This window comes from Castor canadensis, chromosome 16, assembly GCF_047511655.1.
Source record: "Castor canadensis chromosome 16, mCasCan1.hap1v2, whole genome shotgun sequence".
Lineage (NCBI taxonomy): Eukaryota > Metazoa > Chordata > Mammalia > Rodentia > Castoridae > Castor > Castor canadensis.
Window position 1 is genome coordinate 13,215,637 of NC_133401.1, and position 17,909 is coordinate 13,233,545.

At 35.8% G+C, this 17,909-nt stretch overlaps 1 pseudogene; it reads left to right on the forward strand.

Moving 5' to 3' along the window:
• The first annotated feature begins 14,563 nt into the window (after positions 1 to 14,563).
• LOC109678331 (serine/threonine/tyrosine-interacting protein pseudogene) lies at positions 14,564 to 17,620 on the forward strand (annotated as a pseudogene).
• Positions 17,621 to 17,909: the final 289 nt, after the last annotated feature.

The following is a 17,909-nucleotide window of genomic DNA, read 5'->3' on the forward strand; positions in this document are numbered from 1 at the left end:
TAACACACATGCACAGGAAATCAATGTGAGTCAACTCTCTGTATAGCTATCCTTATCTCAACTAGCAAAAACCCTTGTTCCTTCCTATTATTGCTTATACTCTCTCTCCAACAAAATTAGAAATAAGGGCAAAATAGTTTCTGCCGTGTTTGAGGGGGTAGGGAGGAAATGGAGGGGGTGGAGTGGGTGGTAAGGGAAGAGGTGGGGCAGGGGGGAGAAATGACCCAAGCATTGTATGCACATATGAATAATAAAACAATTTTAAAAAGCCAAAAAAATTAAAATAAAACTTTTTTGTTTTAGATGCGGGGATCAGGAGTGCTGACCTGTGAGCCGTGTTTTTTAGTAGTTGCTTTTTTCTTTGTGAATTCAAGGATTGATTTGCTTCTCACTGGTTATGGGACCTTGTGGTTTTCCTTAAGCTTCCCCAGTATCTTCCTTCTTTGGAGTACTTAGGCACTGCCAGGATTTAGGGATGTCAATAATCCGCCATCTTGCCTTGTCTCCTAAGGATTATTTTTCTTCATATACTCTGCCAATTTTTTGTGTTATTAGAGATATTCTAATTTAGGTAAAATGAACTCAGAATGTAGTTTTGATTTAAATTTGCCTTATTGACAAAGATATTGAACTCCTTTTCTTATATTTATTGCCTATTTGTACTTCTTTTGAGAAGCATCTGTTCAGATCATTTGGCCATTTTTGGTTGGGTTACTTGTTCTTTTGTTAATTTGGGATGTTCTTATATATGCTGGTTTTTAATCCTTCATCAGATTAATAACTGGAAAAGATTTTCAGCCCTTTGGCAGGTTGTTGTTCACTCTGTTGATTGTTCCTTTTGCTTCAAAGAAGACAAGTAGTTTAAACTAATCCCGTTTGTTAATTCTTGCTTTTATTTCCCAGGGTGCTGAATCTATTTTAGGAAATCAATGCCTATACCAGTATCCTCAATTGTATCCCTGTTTTCTTTTAGGAATTTCAAAGTTTCCGGTTTTCCATTAAGGTCTTTGATCCATTTTGTGTTGACTTTTGTACCTGGTAAGAGAAAAAGAGTCAAGCTTCACTGTTCTACATATGAACATCCAGTTTTCCCAGCATCATTTGTTGAAGGAGTTGTCATCCCTTCAATGTACATTTTGGCATAGGTAGAGAGCCAAATAGAACAAAATAGAGAGCCTATTTTATTCCATTGGACTATATGTTTCTTTGTGTGCCTGTTTCATTTTATTATGGCTCTGTAATATATCATGAAATCAGGCAGAGTTGCCTCCAGTATTTACTTTGATGAAAATTGCTTTGAATATTTTGTTTCTTTTGTATTTACATAAGAATTTCAGCATTGTTTCTCTAATTCTCTGTAGAAAGTCATTGGTATTTTATGGGAGTGCATTGAATGTGTAGGTTTCCATTGGGAATGTGGCCATTTTAACAATATTGTTTTCCCCAACCAATGACAAGGGAGGTCTTTCCAATTTTAGTGTCTTCTTCAAGTCCTTTTTGGGGGTTGGAAATTTTTCATTATACAGGTTTTTCTTCTCTTTTTTTATGTGTAGTCCTGGGTAATTTAATTTTTTGAGATCTTGGTAAATGTGATTAATTTCTTTTTTTCTCAACAAAATCATTATTGATCTTGAATTGATTATTGATGCTGAAGAGCTTCCAATTTTATGTTGATTTTGAATCCTGCTACATTGCTGAGTTCATTTGTGAGTTACAATAGCATTTGTATATAGTCATTGGGGTTTCTCTGGATAGAACCATATCATCTGTACATGGGTATAGTTTTTTTCTCTCCTTTCCTATTTGTATGCATTTTATTTATCTCTTGAACAATTGCTCTAGCTAAAACTTCTAGTAGTTTATTGAACAAGAGGTCAAGAAGCTTTCCTTATCTCAGATAAAATGCTTCAATCTTTCCCTTCAATAGGATGTTGCTATGGGTTTGTGAGATGAATGTATGTGTGTGTGTGTGGTGTGTGTATATATAGTACACCTTTACAACAGTGAAGTGAGAGCCTTCTTCCAACTTATGAAGCCTTTTATCATAAAAGGATGCTAAATTTTATTCAAGGGTTTTCCTCTAGCTATTGAAATGATCATGAAATTTTTATTCTTGAATGATTTGTGTATGTTAAACCATCCTTGAATCCTGGGAATTGCACCAACTTGATTATGTGCTGTGATCCATTTTATGTGCTCTTGATTTAATCAGCAATTATTACATTGAAGATGTCAATCAAGGATATTATTCTATAAGTGATACTGTCCTTGTAAAAATGGTCATATTCCTTCCCTTTCAATTTTATTGGATACTTTGTGGAATATTTGTGTCAGTTCCTATCTAAAAGCCAGGTAAAATTCAACAGTAAATCCTTCAGATTTGGGGACTTTCTTTATTGTAGGACTATTACAGTTTCAATCCCATTGCTGGGTACTGATGTACTAAGGGTTTGAAATATCCTCTTTGATAATTTTGGTGAGTCATTTGTCCAGAAATTTGTCCATTTCTGCTATATTTTATGATTTCTTGCTAATTTTAAACACATTACCTGATATCCTTATTTTTTTCTCTAATATTCCTTAGTGAGCCTATGAATTTCAGAAGTATCTGTTGGAAAATCCCAATTCACATATTTTTTTACTTCTTCATCTCTCTCTTTTAATGAGTTTAGATGTGAGTTATTCAATTTGGTTTATCATTTCAAATATTCTACTCCTTTCATTCATCCTTTGTATCATGTTTACTCTGTTCCATTTATTTAACCAGGTATTTATCATTTCTTTTCTTCCACTACCTTTAGGTTTGGTTCTTTTATGTTTTTAAAACATTGAATCCAGCAATTTATTTGGGATCTCTCTACTTCTTACAGGTATGCATCATAGCTATACATTTCACACCTGGTAGTGAGTTCGAGGTAATTCGCAAGTACTGCAATGCTTTGTTTTGTTTCCATTTTTATTTGGTTTTAGGATTTTTTAACTCACCCCTGATTTCCTCGATGGCCATGGTTTCTTCAAGTATATTTGTTTGTATACATTCTATAGTTTTTCTTCCTGTGATTTATGCTGCCATTCCATTGTGACTAATAAGATGGGAGAAATTAATTTTGAAATTGTTAAGACTTGATTTATGGAGTCTGTAACCAGGGAGCCCATTTTTTCTTTCTTTTTGTTTTTTATTACTTGTATTTTTTTTCTTTATTCATTTATTTATATGTGGGTACGTGTTTGGGCCATTTCTCCCCCCTGCCCCTCATCCCCCCATCCCCCTCTCTTCCAGGAAGAAACTGTTCTGCCCTCTTCTCCAATTTTTGTTGAAGAGAAGACATAAGCAATAATAAGAAAGGCATAGCACTTTTGCTAGTTTGAGATAAGTATAGCTATACAGAGAGATTCCTAGCATTGCTTCCATGCACATGTGTATTACAACCTGAATTGATTCATCTCTACCAGACCTCTTCACTACTTCCTGGTCACCTTCCCATACTGACTGCTGTCATTTTAAGGTTACTATATTATCTCCTCTACAGTGGGCACATCAAACACTTTCAAGTTTTGGGTTTCCTACCTTTCCCTATTCCTCCCGTATGTGTTCTCTCCTTAGTATGTGACTCATGTTCAATAATATTACTGCATTTGTTTTAGGTCTACAATCCACATATGAGGGAGAACATATGATTTCTGGCCTTCTGAGCCTGGGTAATTTTGCTTAAAGTGACATTCTCCAGTTCCATCTATTTACTTGCAAATGACAAGATTTCATTCCTCTTCATGTCTGAGTAAAATTCCATTGTGTATAAATACCACATTTTCTTAATCCATTTGTCAGTAGTGGGGCATCTTGGCTGTTTCTGTAACTTGGCTTTTGTGAATAGTGTTGCAATAAACATGGGTGTGCAGGTGCCTATGGAGTACCCTGAGTCACATTCCTTTGGGCATATCCCTAGGAGTGAGATTGCTGGATCATATGGCAGATCTATATTTAGTTTTTTAAGAAGCCTCTATATTGTTTTCCAGAGTGGTTGTTCTAGCTTACATTCCCAGAAGCAGTGTATGAGGGCTCCTTTTTCCTCACATCTTCACCAACATTTGTTGTTGGTGGTGTTTTTAATGATAGCTATTCTGACAGGGGTGAAGTGGAATCTTAATGTGGTTTTGATTTGCATTTCCTTTATGGCCAGAGATGGTGAGCATTTTTTCTTTTTTTTTCTTTTTTTTTTTGGCTATTTGGATCAGGAAGCCCATTTAAGCAAAGGGGTAGATGGGAATTTGATAAGACAGGTTGGTGGATGAGTGTGCTACAAGTGGAACATAAAGTGTGGATAAGAGACCTCTGGATGAAGAAAAATGAGAGGTAAAGAAGCGGTGGTCCTCTGGAGAGGAGACTTGATATCAATGTCCTGACACATAAAGGATTTGGGAGATGTGATCTGTGTCTCCTGAGGCCAGAATTTTGGGGTCAGGTGGATTCACATTCTCTCATTAATTATATGAGCAAATGTAATCACTTTTTAAAACGTTCCATGTGCTGATGAAAAGGGTGTATATTTCCTGCTCTTTGGTGAAGTACACGTGTGTTAACTCCATGTGATCTATATTATAAGTTTACTTTGATGCTTCTTTGTTTATCTATTACAGGGATACTCTACCTATTGGTGCGAGTGGGGTTTTACATCACCCACTGCTATGTGAGAGTCTAACTTTCACTATATGTCCAATAGTGTTTGTTTTATAAATGTTATTGCTTTAATTTTTGGTGCATATATGCTTACAATCATATCTTCTTGGTGGAGTATTCCCTTTGTCAATATGCAGTGGCATTCTTTATCTCTTCTGACTAATTTTGACTTTAATTCTGCTTCTTCAGACATGAATTTAGCTTCTCCTGCTTGCTTGGACTACAGTTGCTTGAAATATCATTTTGAAGCTTTTGCTTTCAGACTCTAAAATTTTTTACTGGTGAAGAGATCTTTGTGCAGACAAGAAAGTGTTGGGTCTTTACTTTAATCCAACCCACAGTATACTTTTAAATGGAAATTAAGGCCATTTACATTCAGAGTTATTATTAAAAGGAATGTACCTGTTCCAGTCATTTTGTTGTTTTCTTCTGGATGTTTTCAATATTCTACATTGGTTTCATACTCTCTAGTTGATCTTAGAGTATTGATGGTTTACTGTGTTAATAATATTTAATGCTTTCCTAATTCCCATTTGCTTTTCTAAGGGTTTGAAATATTCAAAACCTATTCTTCTAGTGATATTTGCTTTTTCCATGGTGTGATGACTGCATATATCTTTCTCTTCTACATGTAGTAAATACTTTCTGTTATTTTGCTCATGAAGTCTCTTGTTTTGCTCTTTTCTTGAATGCTATTATTTCCTCTGTGATTCTGAATGATATTTTTGCTGGAGATTGTAATCCATGTTGGTAATTATTTTCCTTATGCATTTGTTTCTTTAGGTAATTATTTTTCTCTGCAATGAAGAAATTCATGAGACCAGTACATCATTCCTCCTGCTGAGAAATCTGTTGCTACTCCAATGTAACCTGCCACTACTCCCTTTCAACTTTAAATATTCTTTCTTGCATCCTTTCAACAGATTGAGTATGTCATGAAGATTTTTTTCTTGGATGCCTATTTGGCATCTTAAATGGTCCTTGTATCTGGATGTTCATGTCTTTCCCATGATTTGGTCAATTTTCTGCTATTGATCCACTTAATGGTTTTCCTTTGTCTTTAGTTTGGAGCTCTTCATCCTTGTCTCTTCTGATCATTTGTGCAGTTGGTCTTTAATGGTGTCCCAGATCTAATGTGTTTATCATTCATTCTTTCTTATTTTTTTCTTCATTATTATATGAATGTGGTCATTGACCAATCTTATCTTTAGGCCCCAATGTGCTTTTTTTTCACTTGATGGACTCTTTTGGTTTGGCTTTCAAGTGACTTTTTATTTTGAGATAACCCACTTCTCATTTCTGGAGTGAGATTTTTCTCTCGCTCCCTTGTTGGAGCAAGCTTTCTCTCACTCCTGGTTATTACTGAACCTAACTGGGGCTAACTGGAGGCAACTGGAGATTCAGAAAAGACACAAGATAGACAAACAGACCGGATGTGTTGGGCATGTAGGTGGAGATGCACAACGCTCATTGTTTTCTCTATCTTTATTCTTTAAGGCCTTACTCCTTTACAGTTCTTTAAAACCTTGCTTCTAAAGTCTTCTTTAAAACCTTGCTTAAAACCTCTTTCTTTACACTCACTCTGTCCCATGTTTTCTCTCAGCTGTTCTTTAGCATAATCTCTCAAAGTCTTTGCCCCCAAACTTGCACTGTCTCTTTAGCTTTCTTAAAGCCTCAGAGCTCAGACTTGCAAGCAACAGCAGCTATGCCTAAAATCTGCATATGCATAACTCTTAAAGTCCCCATCCTTAGACTTGCACTGTTCCATATTCTCTTTAGTTTTTCCTTAGTTTAGCTTTTCTAAAGCCTGTGTATAAAGTTCTCAGTGCATATTCACAATAGCCAAGTTATGGAAACAGCCAAGATGCCCCACCACTGACGAATGGATTAAGAAAATGTGGTATCTATACACAATAGAATTTTATGCAGCCATGAAGAAGAATGAAATGTTATCATTCGCTGGTCAATGGATGGAATTGGAGAACATCATTCTGAGTGCAGTTAGCCTGGCCCAAAAGACCAAAAATCGTATGTTCTCCCTCATATGTGGACATTAGATCAAGGGCAAACACAACAATGGGATTGGACTTTGAGCACATGATAAAAGCGAGAGCACACAAGGGAGAGGTGAGGATAGGTAACACACCTAAAAAATTAGCTAGCATTTGTTGCCCTTCACACAGAGAAACTAAAGCAGATACCTTAAAAGCAACTGAGGCCAATAGGAAAAGGGGACCAGGAACTAGAGAAAAGGTTAGATCAAAAAGAATTAACCTAGAAGGTAACACACATGCACAGGAAATCAATGTGAGTCAATGCCCTGTATAGCTATCCTTATCTCAACCAGCAAAAACCTTGTTCCTTCCTATTATTGCTTATACTCTCTCTACAACAAAATTAGAAATAAGGGCAAAATAGTTTCTGCCGTGTTTGAGGGAGTGGGGAGGAAATGGAGGGGGTGGAGTGGGTGTAAGGGAAGAGGTGGGGCAGGGGGGAGAAATGACCCAAGCATTGTATTGTATGCACATATGAATAATAAAACAATTTTAAAAAGCAATGTGGTGGTAGGAATACATATTCCATTTTGATATGAGGTCCTTCTCCATAACCCACCTTCTCTTGTTGATATGCATGAGGTGTTGATTTGTTGTGTAGTATTGAGTTTAATTCCAAATGAACTTTCTGTAGTTTCCCAGTAGCATTTTGTCTGAGATTAGTGCTTTTTTACACAATACATATTATATTGGAGTTTAATGGAACTATTTTCTCTATAGTTCTTGCAAGAATGATGTCCCCCTGGTAGTTCAGGCAGGTGTGGTATAGACAGAACAATCTTGTTACCAGTGTGCCATCTGTTATGGTGTGGGGCTGACCTGTGCTGAGATTCCTCATAGTTCTGCTGCCCACTATAACTGTGCTATTTCTCCAGGTTGCTGCTAGCATGAAAATATCCACCAGTGTGACTTCAAGTCTTCTTAGCCTTGCCTATTTGAGTCCCTATAATAGGAACCACCATGCTGATTTCCATAGTGGCTGCTAATTAAGGGCCCCTTCCCCTGGCATTCTCACCAGCATTTGCTGTTTGTTTACTTGGTGATGTCCATTCTGACCAGGGTGAGGTGGAATTCAATTTCATTTTGTTTTGAATTTCCTCTATGGTTAAAGATTTTGAACATTTTTAATGTATTTATTGTATTCTTCTGAGAAGAAATACAATTTATTGGCCCATTTGTTAATTGGATTGTTTTGTTTTTCAATTTTTAAATTCTTTCTTGTTTCTGGATATAAATCTATTGTCAGGTAAATACGTAGTAAAGGTCTTTCCCATTTATAGGTGTTCTCTTCAGTCCAGTAATTGTTTCTTTAATGTGAATACACTTTTTTAATTTGATGAAATCCAATTTGTTGATTCTTGGCATTATTTCCTAAGCTATTGGAATCCTATTCAGACAGATTTTTTATGCCTATATCTTAAAGAGTTTTCTCAATATTTTCCTACTGTAATATAAAGTTTCAGTCCTCATATTAAGGACCTTGACCCAGTTTGAATTGATTTTCATACAGAGTAAAAGATAGGGATCTACAGTCTTCTATGTGTTGATATCAGTATTCCTATTAAAGACAGTGTCTTTTCACCAATGCATGTTTTGGCCACTTTGTCAAAAAGTATTTTTGCCTGTTGTTGATGGCTTTATTTATGTGTCTTCTTTATATTCCATTGACCTATATGTGTGGTTTTATAACAATGTCTTTTTTAAGGAGGCTGTCTTTTGGCACCTTTGTCAAGAATCAAATGGCTCTAGCTGGTAGACTCATTTCATAGTCTTCTATTTTTTCCATTCTACTTCCTTCAGTTTTCATGCTATTTTTGTTACTATAATTCTATAGTATAATTTGAAATCAGGTCTGTGATTCATCCAGCATTGCTCTTTTTGTCCAAGATTCCTTTTGATATTTGGCTTTTGTTTTTTTTGCTTGCCTGTGAAATTTTGGATTGTTTTATGTGTGGTACATGGTTTGAACTCAGGGCATCTTCAGTGAGGATTTCGTTGAAACTATAGATTGCTTTCAGTAAGGTAACCATTTTCACAATAATAATTTTGCAGATGAATGAACATAGGAGCTTTTTCCACCTGTTAGTGTCTTCTATTTCTTTCTTCAATATTTTATTGTTTTCATTGTAGTGATCTTTTACTTCCTTGCTTAGGATTATTCCTAGGTCATTTTGAGACTATTATGAATGGGATTTTTTTTATTTCTAAGTAGGTTTGTTATTGATAAACAGAGAAGTTGCTGATTTTCATACATTAATTTTTGAGTCCTGATACATTTCTAAAATGTTTATCAAATCTAAGATTTTTATGGTGTATTCTTTAGGATCTTTTGAGTATTGGATCACGTCATCTGCAAATAGAATTGATTTGACTTCTTTTATAGTTTTTATACTTTTATTCTTTTTCTTGCCTGTTGCTCTAACAATTTTAGTCCCCTGTTGCATAAGAGTGGGGAAAATAAACAGCCTTGTCACATTCCTGATTTTAGAAGATATGTTTCATTTCTTCATTGTTTGGTACAATATTGGCTAAAGTTTTATAATATACAGACTTTCTTGTATTTAGGTATGCCCTTTTTATGCTTCTTTGAGGCTTTATAATGGAGGAATGTTGAAATTTTAAAATTTTTTGTGCTACGGGTACATTGTGTTATTTACAAAAGTTCTTACAATATATCAAACATATCATACTGGAACTCACCCCCTCCATCATTCTTTATCCTATTTCCCCCATTCCTGGAATAATTTCAACAGGTCTCATTTTTCCACTCACATACATGTGTGCACACTATGTGCATCATATTTACCCTCTACACTCTTTCCCTACATCCCTCTCCTCCCACTGGTAACAATCCCCAAGACAGGAATTTGTTCAGCCTGCCTGTTTCCTGATTTTGTTTTAAAACATGTTTTGTTTGTTTAAGATAAATATACAGGGAGTTTTCTTGTGACATTTCCAAATCAACCAAAATTGATTTATCTCCTCTATTTTTATCCTTTCTATCTTAGTCCCCTTCTTATGGTGATTTCAACAGGTTTGAAAATTCTATATTCATTTTTGTACAGAAAGTATATCAACCATATTCACCTATTTAACATCCTTTATACCCTCCCTGTCTCATATGTGACCTCCCCTTAGCATGATCTGTTTTTCATAATATTGTTTGTATTTGTATTAGGTCTATATTCCACAACATGCAGCCTTTGACCTTCTGAACCTGGTGAACTTCACTTAAGATGATATTCTCTAGTTCCACCCACTTACCTGCACATAACAAAACTCCATTCTTCTTTGTGGCTGAATAAAATTCCATTGTGTATAAATACCACATTTTCTTAGTACATTCATCAGTAAAGGGACATCTTGGCTGTCTTGATTGCTTAGCTATTTTGAATAATGCTTCAATAATCATGGGCGCACATGTGCTATTATTATAACCTGACTTACATTCCTTCACATACATCCCTAGGAGTGGTATTGCTGAATCATATGGCAGTTCTATTTTCAGTTTTTCAAGGAGCCTCCATACAGTTTTCCATGTGGTTGTAGTAATTTACATTCCCACCAACAATGTATGAGGGTTCCTTTTCCCCGCATCCTCTCCAACATTTGTGGTTGTTTGTGTTCTTGATGACAGCCATTCTAACAGGAGTAAGAAGGAATCTTTCTATGGATTTGCTTTGCATTTCTTTTACAGACAGAGATGTTGAGCAGCTATTCATGTGTTTTGGAGCTATTTGGACTTCTTCCATTGAAAAAGCTCTGTTTAGTCATTTGCCTATTTCTTCATTGGGTCATTGACTTTTTGGGAGTTTAGTTTTTTGAGCTCCCTGTGTACTCTGGTTAGTATTCCTTTGTCAGATGTATAGCCCACAAAGTTTTTCTCCTGTTCTGTGAGCAGCCTCTTCAGTCTGACAACCATTTCTTTTGTTGTGCAGAAGCCTTTCAAATTCCCATTCATCAGTCCTTTTTCTTAGTTGCTAAGCCATTTGAGTTCTATTTAGGAACTTATTTCTCCAGCCTATTAATTACAGCATATTCCCTGCTCTTTCCTGCACTAGCTTCAAAGTTTCAGGTCTTATATTAAGGTTCTTAATCCACTTTGAGTTGATACCTGTACATGAATGAAAGTTGAAATACATGGATCTAGTTTCAGTTTTTTGCATGCAAATATCCAGTTTTCCCAGTAATTTTTGTTGAAGATGCTGTCTTTTCTCCATTGTAAGTTTTTGGCACCTTTGTCAAAAATCAGAAAGGCATTGCTGCCTGGATTCATATCTGAGTCTTCTATTCTTTTCCACTCTTCTTCATGTCTGTTTTTCTGCCAGTACCATGCTATTTTTATTACTATGGTTCTGTAGTATAATTTGAAGTTGGGTATTGTGTTACCTCCAGCGTTGCTCATTTTCTTCAGCATTGCCTAGGCTCTTCATGGTCTTTTGTGCTTCCAAATGAACTTTAAGGTTGTTTTTTCAATCTCTGTGATGAATGTCATTGGAATTTTGATAGGGATTGCATATGAACATTGTAGATTGCTTTTGGTAATATAAACATTTTCACAATATTGATTCTGGGAATCCATGAGCATGGAAGATCTTTTCATCTTCTGTAGTCATCTTAAATTTCTTTCTTCAATGATTTATAGCTTTCCTTATAGAGTTTTTTTACATTCTTTGTTAAGTTCATTCCTTGATATTTTTGAGAAATGGAATTATTTTCCTGTATTCTTTCTCAGTCTGTTCATTGTTGAGGTATAGAAAAGCTACTGGTTTTTGTAAATTGATTTTGAATCCCAGTACTTTGCTGGATATCTAGGAATCCTTTGGTGGTGTTTATGGATCTTTTTAGGTATAAGATCATGTCATCTGCAAATAGATATACTTTGAATTCTTCCTTTCCTTTTTGTATTCCTTCTAGTTCTTCTTCCTGTCTAATGACTCTGGCTAGGAATTCTAAGACTATATTGAATAAGAGTGGAGAAAGTGGACACACTTGTCTCATTCCTGACTTTAAAGGAAATAGTTTCAGTTTTTTCCCATTTAGTATCATGTTGGATATAAGCTTGTCATATATAGCTTTTATTTTGTTGAGGTACATTCCTTCTATTCTTAGTTTCATCAGATTTTTTAACATAAAAAGGTATTGAGCTTTATCAAAGGCTTTTTCTGCATCCATTTAGATGCTCATGCATTTTTTTTGTTATTGCTTCTGTTAATAAGCTGTATTACATTTAATGGTTTGTGTATGCTGAACCATCCCTACATCCTTGGGGTGAAACTGACTTGATCATGTTGTATGACCTTTTTGATATGTTGTTGAATTCAATTTGCCAATATTTTATTGAGGATTTTTGCATCTAAGTTCATTAGACAGACTGGCCTTTAATTCTCTCTCTCTCTCTCTATCTCTCTCTCTTTCTCTCTCTCTCTCTTCTTTTGTTTGTTTCATTTTGTCCTTGTTTGGTTTGAGGATGAGTATAATACTGGCTTCATAGAATGAGTATGGCAGTATTCCTTCTATTTCGTGAAAATGTTTGAGGTGTGTTGGTACTAGTTCTTCCTTAAAGGTCTGGTAGAATTCAACAACGAATCTGTCACATTCTGGACTTTCTTTTTTGGGAGACTGTAATGTTGAATTTTGTCAAAGGCTTTTTCTGTATCTCTGGAGATGATCATGTGATTTTTGTCCTTGAATCTATGTATGTCTTGTACTACTTTTATTGATTTGTAAATATTGAATAATCCTTACATTCTTATACTTAAACTAGCCTAATCACAGCATGTGATATTTTTTCCATGTTTTCATATTCTGTTTCCAATATTTTATTAAGAATTTTTATATCTTTGTTCACACAAGGCTATTGGTCTATAGTTTTCTCTTCATTGTCTATATCTTTTGATGATTTTGGTATCATGCTGCAACATGACTTTTATAGAAGGTCATCCTTTACTATTTTATGGAATTATTTGAACAGAATTTGTGTTATTTCTTCTTTAAAGATTTGCAGGATTCATTAGTGAATCCACTGAACTGGTCTTCTCTTTGTTGGCAGACTTTATTACTGCTTCCATTTCATTTCTTTTTATAGCTCTGTTTTGGCTGTTTCTATCCTCTTGGTTTAAGTTTGGTAGAACATATGTGTCTAGAAATTGTTCCATATCTCCTTAATTTCCAACTATTGAAATATACACTTTCAAAAGATTCCCTAAGTAAACTACTTTTCATTAGTATATGTTCTAATATCCCTCCTTTCATCTTAAATTAATTTGGCTCTTCTCTGCTTTTTTTCTGATTACTTTGGCTATGGATTGGCAACCTTGGTTATCTTTTTTTAAAAACCAACTGTCTAGTTGATTTTTGTATTTTCTTCTTTTAGTCTACACTTCCATAATTTCTACCCTGATCTTCACTATTTTTTGCCATCTAAGAATCTGGGATTGGCTTATTCATTTCTTCTAAGAACTTGAGATGCATCATTAGGTTATTTATTTGAGATCTGTGATTTTTTTATGTAGGCACCAATAGCTACAAATTTTCCACTTAAATCTGCCTTTGATGTATCTTACATGTTTGAACTTATGGTATTTTCATTTTCATTTAATTTTATGAATTTTTAAACTTCCTCCCTGAATTCTTCAATGACCCATTTATCATTAAAAGCATATTGTTCAATCTCCACAAATTTGTGCACCTTCTGTAGCATCTCCTTCTTTTAACGTCTAATTTTCTTCCACTGCTTCATGGACTAATACGTAATCTATTTAGAGATCTATTTGATCTGCCAAGAAGAATATGTATTCTGCCACTGTTGGATGAAATATTCTATAGATTTCTGCTAAACCATTTGATCTGCAGTGCAATTTAACTCTGAAATTTATTGATATTTTTTGTCTAGTTGACTTAACTATTGACAAAAGTGTGACATTAATGTCACTTACTATTATTGTATCTAGACCAATGTGTCTCTTTATTCCAAGTAGTGTTGCCATTATGAAATTTGGTCCACCAATTTTTGGTACACTTACATTATTCTACGTTTTTGATGGATTGTTCCCTTTATTATTATAGAGTGATTTTTATCTCCTTTGGACTATTTTAGCCTCAAGCCAACTTTGTCAGATATGAGAATAGCTATCCCTGTTTTCTGTTGCTTCCCCATTGTTTTGTTTATTATTTCCCATCCTTTCACTTTAGTCTCTGTGTGTCTTTGCCAGAGAGGTGTGCCTCTTGCAGAAAAAAACAGCTGAATCTTGTTTTTCTCAGTCTAATCAGCAAATCTGTATCTTTTTGTTGCAGAGTCAAAACCTCTTACATTCAGGTTTATTATTAAGAGGTATTTTCTTATTCCTGTAATAGTGAGGATTTCTCCAGGTTGATTTCAGTATTGCTTGTTCTTTTCTTTCCACCTTATGCACCTTGGGTGTTTGCAGCTTTAATGAGTTGAACATATCTGATTCTTTATTAAGAACCATTTCTTCTTCTGTTGTCATCCCGAAATTTTTTTTAATGATCACTCATTAGTGTATACCACTCTTGCTCATTTATTTGTAGGCTTCTTTTACATATTTTCTGCAATTCTGGCCTAGTGCTAATGAACAGTTTCATTTTTGCTTATCGTGGAAAGTGTTATCTTGGAAGGTCAATTTTGAAGAATAACTCTGTTGGATAGAGTAGGTCTTGAAATATGTCATTCCATATTCTCCTAGCTCCAGAGTTATGAGTTATGTTGTGAGGTATGATATAATACTGATGATTTTTACCTTTGTGAATAAATTGGCATTTTTCTCTTGTACCCTCTTTTGTTCTATTGTCTTGGCATTTTAACTTTGACATGAAGAGGTACTTTTTTGGCTCTCATCTATGTGGGGTTCTAAATGCCTCTGCTACTTAAATGTCTTTATCTTTCCCTAGAATTTGAGGACATTTCTTCTATAATTTATTTGAATATGGTTTGTTTTGTATTTCAGCTCTTTCTTTAACCTCATGTATTCCTCAGTTTGGTCTCTTGATTGTATTCCAGAGTTCTTTAAAGTTGTATTCAGGTTTGGTTTTTTTTTCAATTATTGATGTTCAAATGTAGTATTTCTTAGACTGTGTACATATCCCTGTTATTCTCTCATATGCTTGTACAGCCTATCATTAAATATTTTCACTGTATTTTATCTTGGATTTATTGAGTTTTTCATTTCCAACCTTTCCATTTGGTTTTATTTTTCAGGTTCTAATTACCACTGCTGAATATCTCACCATGTTGCTGGCCTTCTTATCTAGGTCCTGAACAAAAACAACCTACTGAATTGTTCTTGCTTGAATCCTCTTCATGGCCATTGATCACTTTTATAGTAGTCTTTTGAATTCTTTTTCACATTTTTCCTTATTAGTATCCTGAATTCAGTTTTTGAGGAGCTATGGGCTTTTGAGGGAATCATGTGACTTTGAGTTTTCATACTTCTTGTTTCTACATTGCAGTTCACACATCTGAAGAGATGGATGTCACTATGCTTGGAATCTTCTTAGTGGAAAGTCTTTGTGTCATAATTGCTCATAGAAAATTATTAAAGAAATTTCTTCCTTGTCAACAAGCTCAGTTCTTCAGGCAAGAGTAAATATGTGCAACCTCTGCTGATCAGAGCCTTTTTCCTTATTTTTCAGGCTGCCTACACCCTGGACAGAACAAAAGCTGTAACTTATGCACTCTCTTTTCTTTGTAGTTCTCATCAGGTGACCATCAGTAGTGGTTTGTGGCCAGAACCCCTTGGAATACCTCTTGAAGAGAAGGACTGCAAAGACCATCCTAAAAATGGTAATTGGGGAAGTGCACAAGTCATCTTCTGCCCAGAAAGCCTTGCACAAACCATTACACAACTCTCCAAGCTGTGCCCAGCTCTTGGACTTCACGTGAACAAGATGACAGAACCAATCAGTGGCTGGCAATTGGGGCAGTTAGGCAAAACCTTGCGAGATCAACCCAGGGCCCAATGGGAAGAGAGGAGCAGAATAGGAGGAGGGTATCATTCAGTCTATAAAAAGGGAAACCCCCAGGCGCCTCCACAGATTACCTGTTTCTGGGTCCTGCTTCTCTGCTTCTTTTAGAGAGGTCTTTACTTTCACTTTTCAATAAAACACTTGCTCACTTTCACCTTTATTCCTATCTTTAATTCTTTAAAGCAATAGAGAATAAGAACCCACATCTGCCCAGCAAGACTGTAGCTGTGCCCTCGAGCATCACTGTTAGCTGCCCCAAATAGCTGAATGAACTAAGGCAGAATATAGAACTTAGCCTGAGTTATTTGGTATGAGTAGTCCCAAGTGTTCAAATGATGATGTTGCTACAAGCTAGCATGGAGTGGGCAATTCAACCAACATGGGTTTGGAGCTATTGCACTGCACAATCCAGTGCAGGACCACCAATGGGCACTGCAGCATGTCAATCTGTTGTACTGCACATAAATAGGGATAGCTAGAGGCTTTGGAGAGGAAGCTCTAAAGATTGAGGCTGGGGAAGTAGCTGGACCTGTACATCACCCATGACCCTGGTGTTAAGAAACACAGGTCCTAAATGACATCACATTAGAGTGTTTTTCCTTGCTCCCTTACAGATGGCTTCAAAAACAATCAAACTTAAAGGAGGTGTCTCTCATGAACAAACATTAAGTGTCTTATACATCAAAGTCCAAGTTTCCACCTTACATGTTTCTCAGTGGATTTGTGTCATAAGATCTCCACTGGGAACAGTCTGACTCATATTTTGCCACACTCTGGCAAAACTGCCACAGGGAGCCAGAGATGCTAAAAAATGCAGGAGTCTTTGATTCCCAGAGCAGTAGTCTCAGTCAAAACATTCTTACAGATGGAGACTGGCTGCCTGAGCGGTGTTGAGACTTGACAGAAGGAGACAGCAGCAGATGGGGCTGGGTATGAGCTGCCACACTCTCCTCTTCCCCACAGTCGCTGGAGTCACTACTGGAGTCTTTGGGACCTTCTTCTATGCATGTATTCTTTGTGAGCTCACCACCCGCCCACCAGCTCCCTCCACTGGCCCTCCTTTCTTTCGCTGCCATTGCCAGTGGTCAAGGGTTGGGCCAGTGGGATCACTACCCACCCCACCTACCATCCCACAGTTCCTGACCATGCAAGACATGAAACTGGAGTTCCCTCCCTCTCACAGTGTAAAGAAGAATCCGAGGAGTGGCCCTACCCTATGAGACGAGAGATGCAGGAAATTTTACGTGGACTGTTTTTAGGCTCATATTCTTCTGCTATGAGAAGCAATCTACCTATACTACAGAAACATGAAATAACCCATTAATTTGCCTATGACAAAATATTGAAGGAAACTTTATTAAACCAAACTTTCAACAATTATTTTGATGTTTGCTCTTGGATATTGCAGATAATCCAGTTGAAAATATAATAGGCTTTTTCCTTATGACTAAAGAATTTATTGAAGGGACCTTACAAAATGGAGGAAAAGTTCTTGTCCATGGAAATGCATGGATCTCCAGAAGTGCTGCCTTTGTTACTGCATACATTACGGAAACATTTGGAATGAAGTACAAAGCTGCATTTGCTTATGTCCAAGAAAGAAGATTTTGTATTAATCCTAATGCTGGATTTGTCCATCAACTTCAGCCATCTACTTAGCAAAATTAACAACACAGATGATGTCACCACTTCAGATAGAACGGTCCTTAACTGTTCATTCTGGTACCACAGGCACTTTGAAGAGAACACGTGAAGAGGAAGATTTTGTAAGTGTGCAAGTGCCAGCTGCACAGCTGACATGAGAAACAGTATAGAGGGTGTAAATTTCTATCTGGAAAAGAGAAAATACCAGAGATAATAATGTAAAATAGTGAAAATGCAAGTAGTTTATTTTTAATTATATGTTGATTCCAGACATGTTTCTCAGCAACTTGTTGAACAACATTTTAAGATGTTGGACTCCTGGAAAAGATGGCAATCGCTGATAGTTTTAGGTTTTGTTTTGTTCTGTTTTTTAAACACCTTACAGATTTGTTATAAAACAAGAAATTTGAACTTGCAAAGGTAGTATTGCAATAATACATTTTTCATACTTGAAATGTACTTGTATGATATAAAGTTATTACTTTAAACAAAATGAAAGTTAGGGGAATTTGCTTATAAATTTTGGGTTATTTATAACAACAGAATTT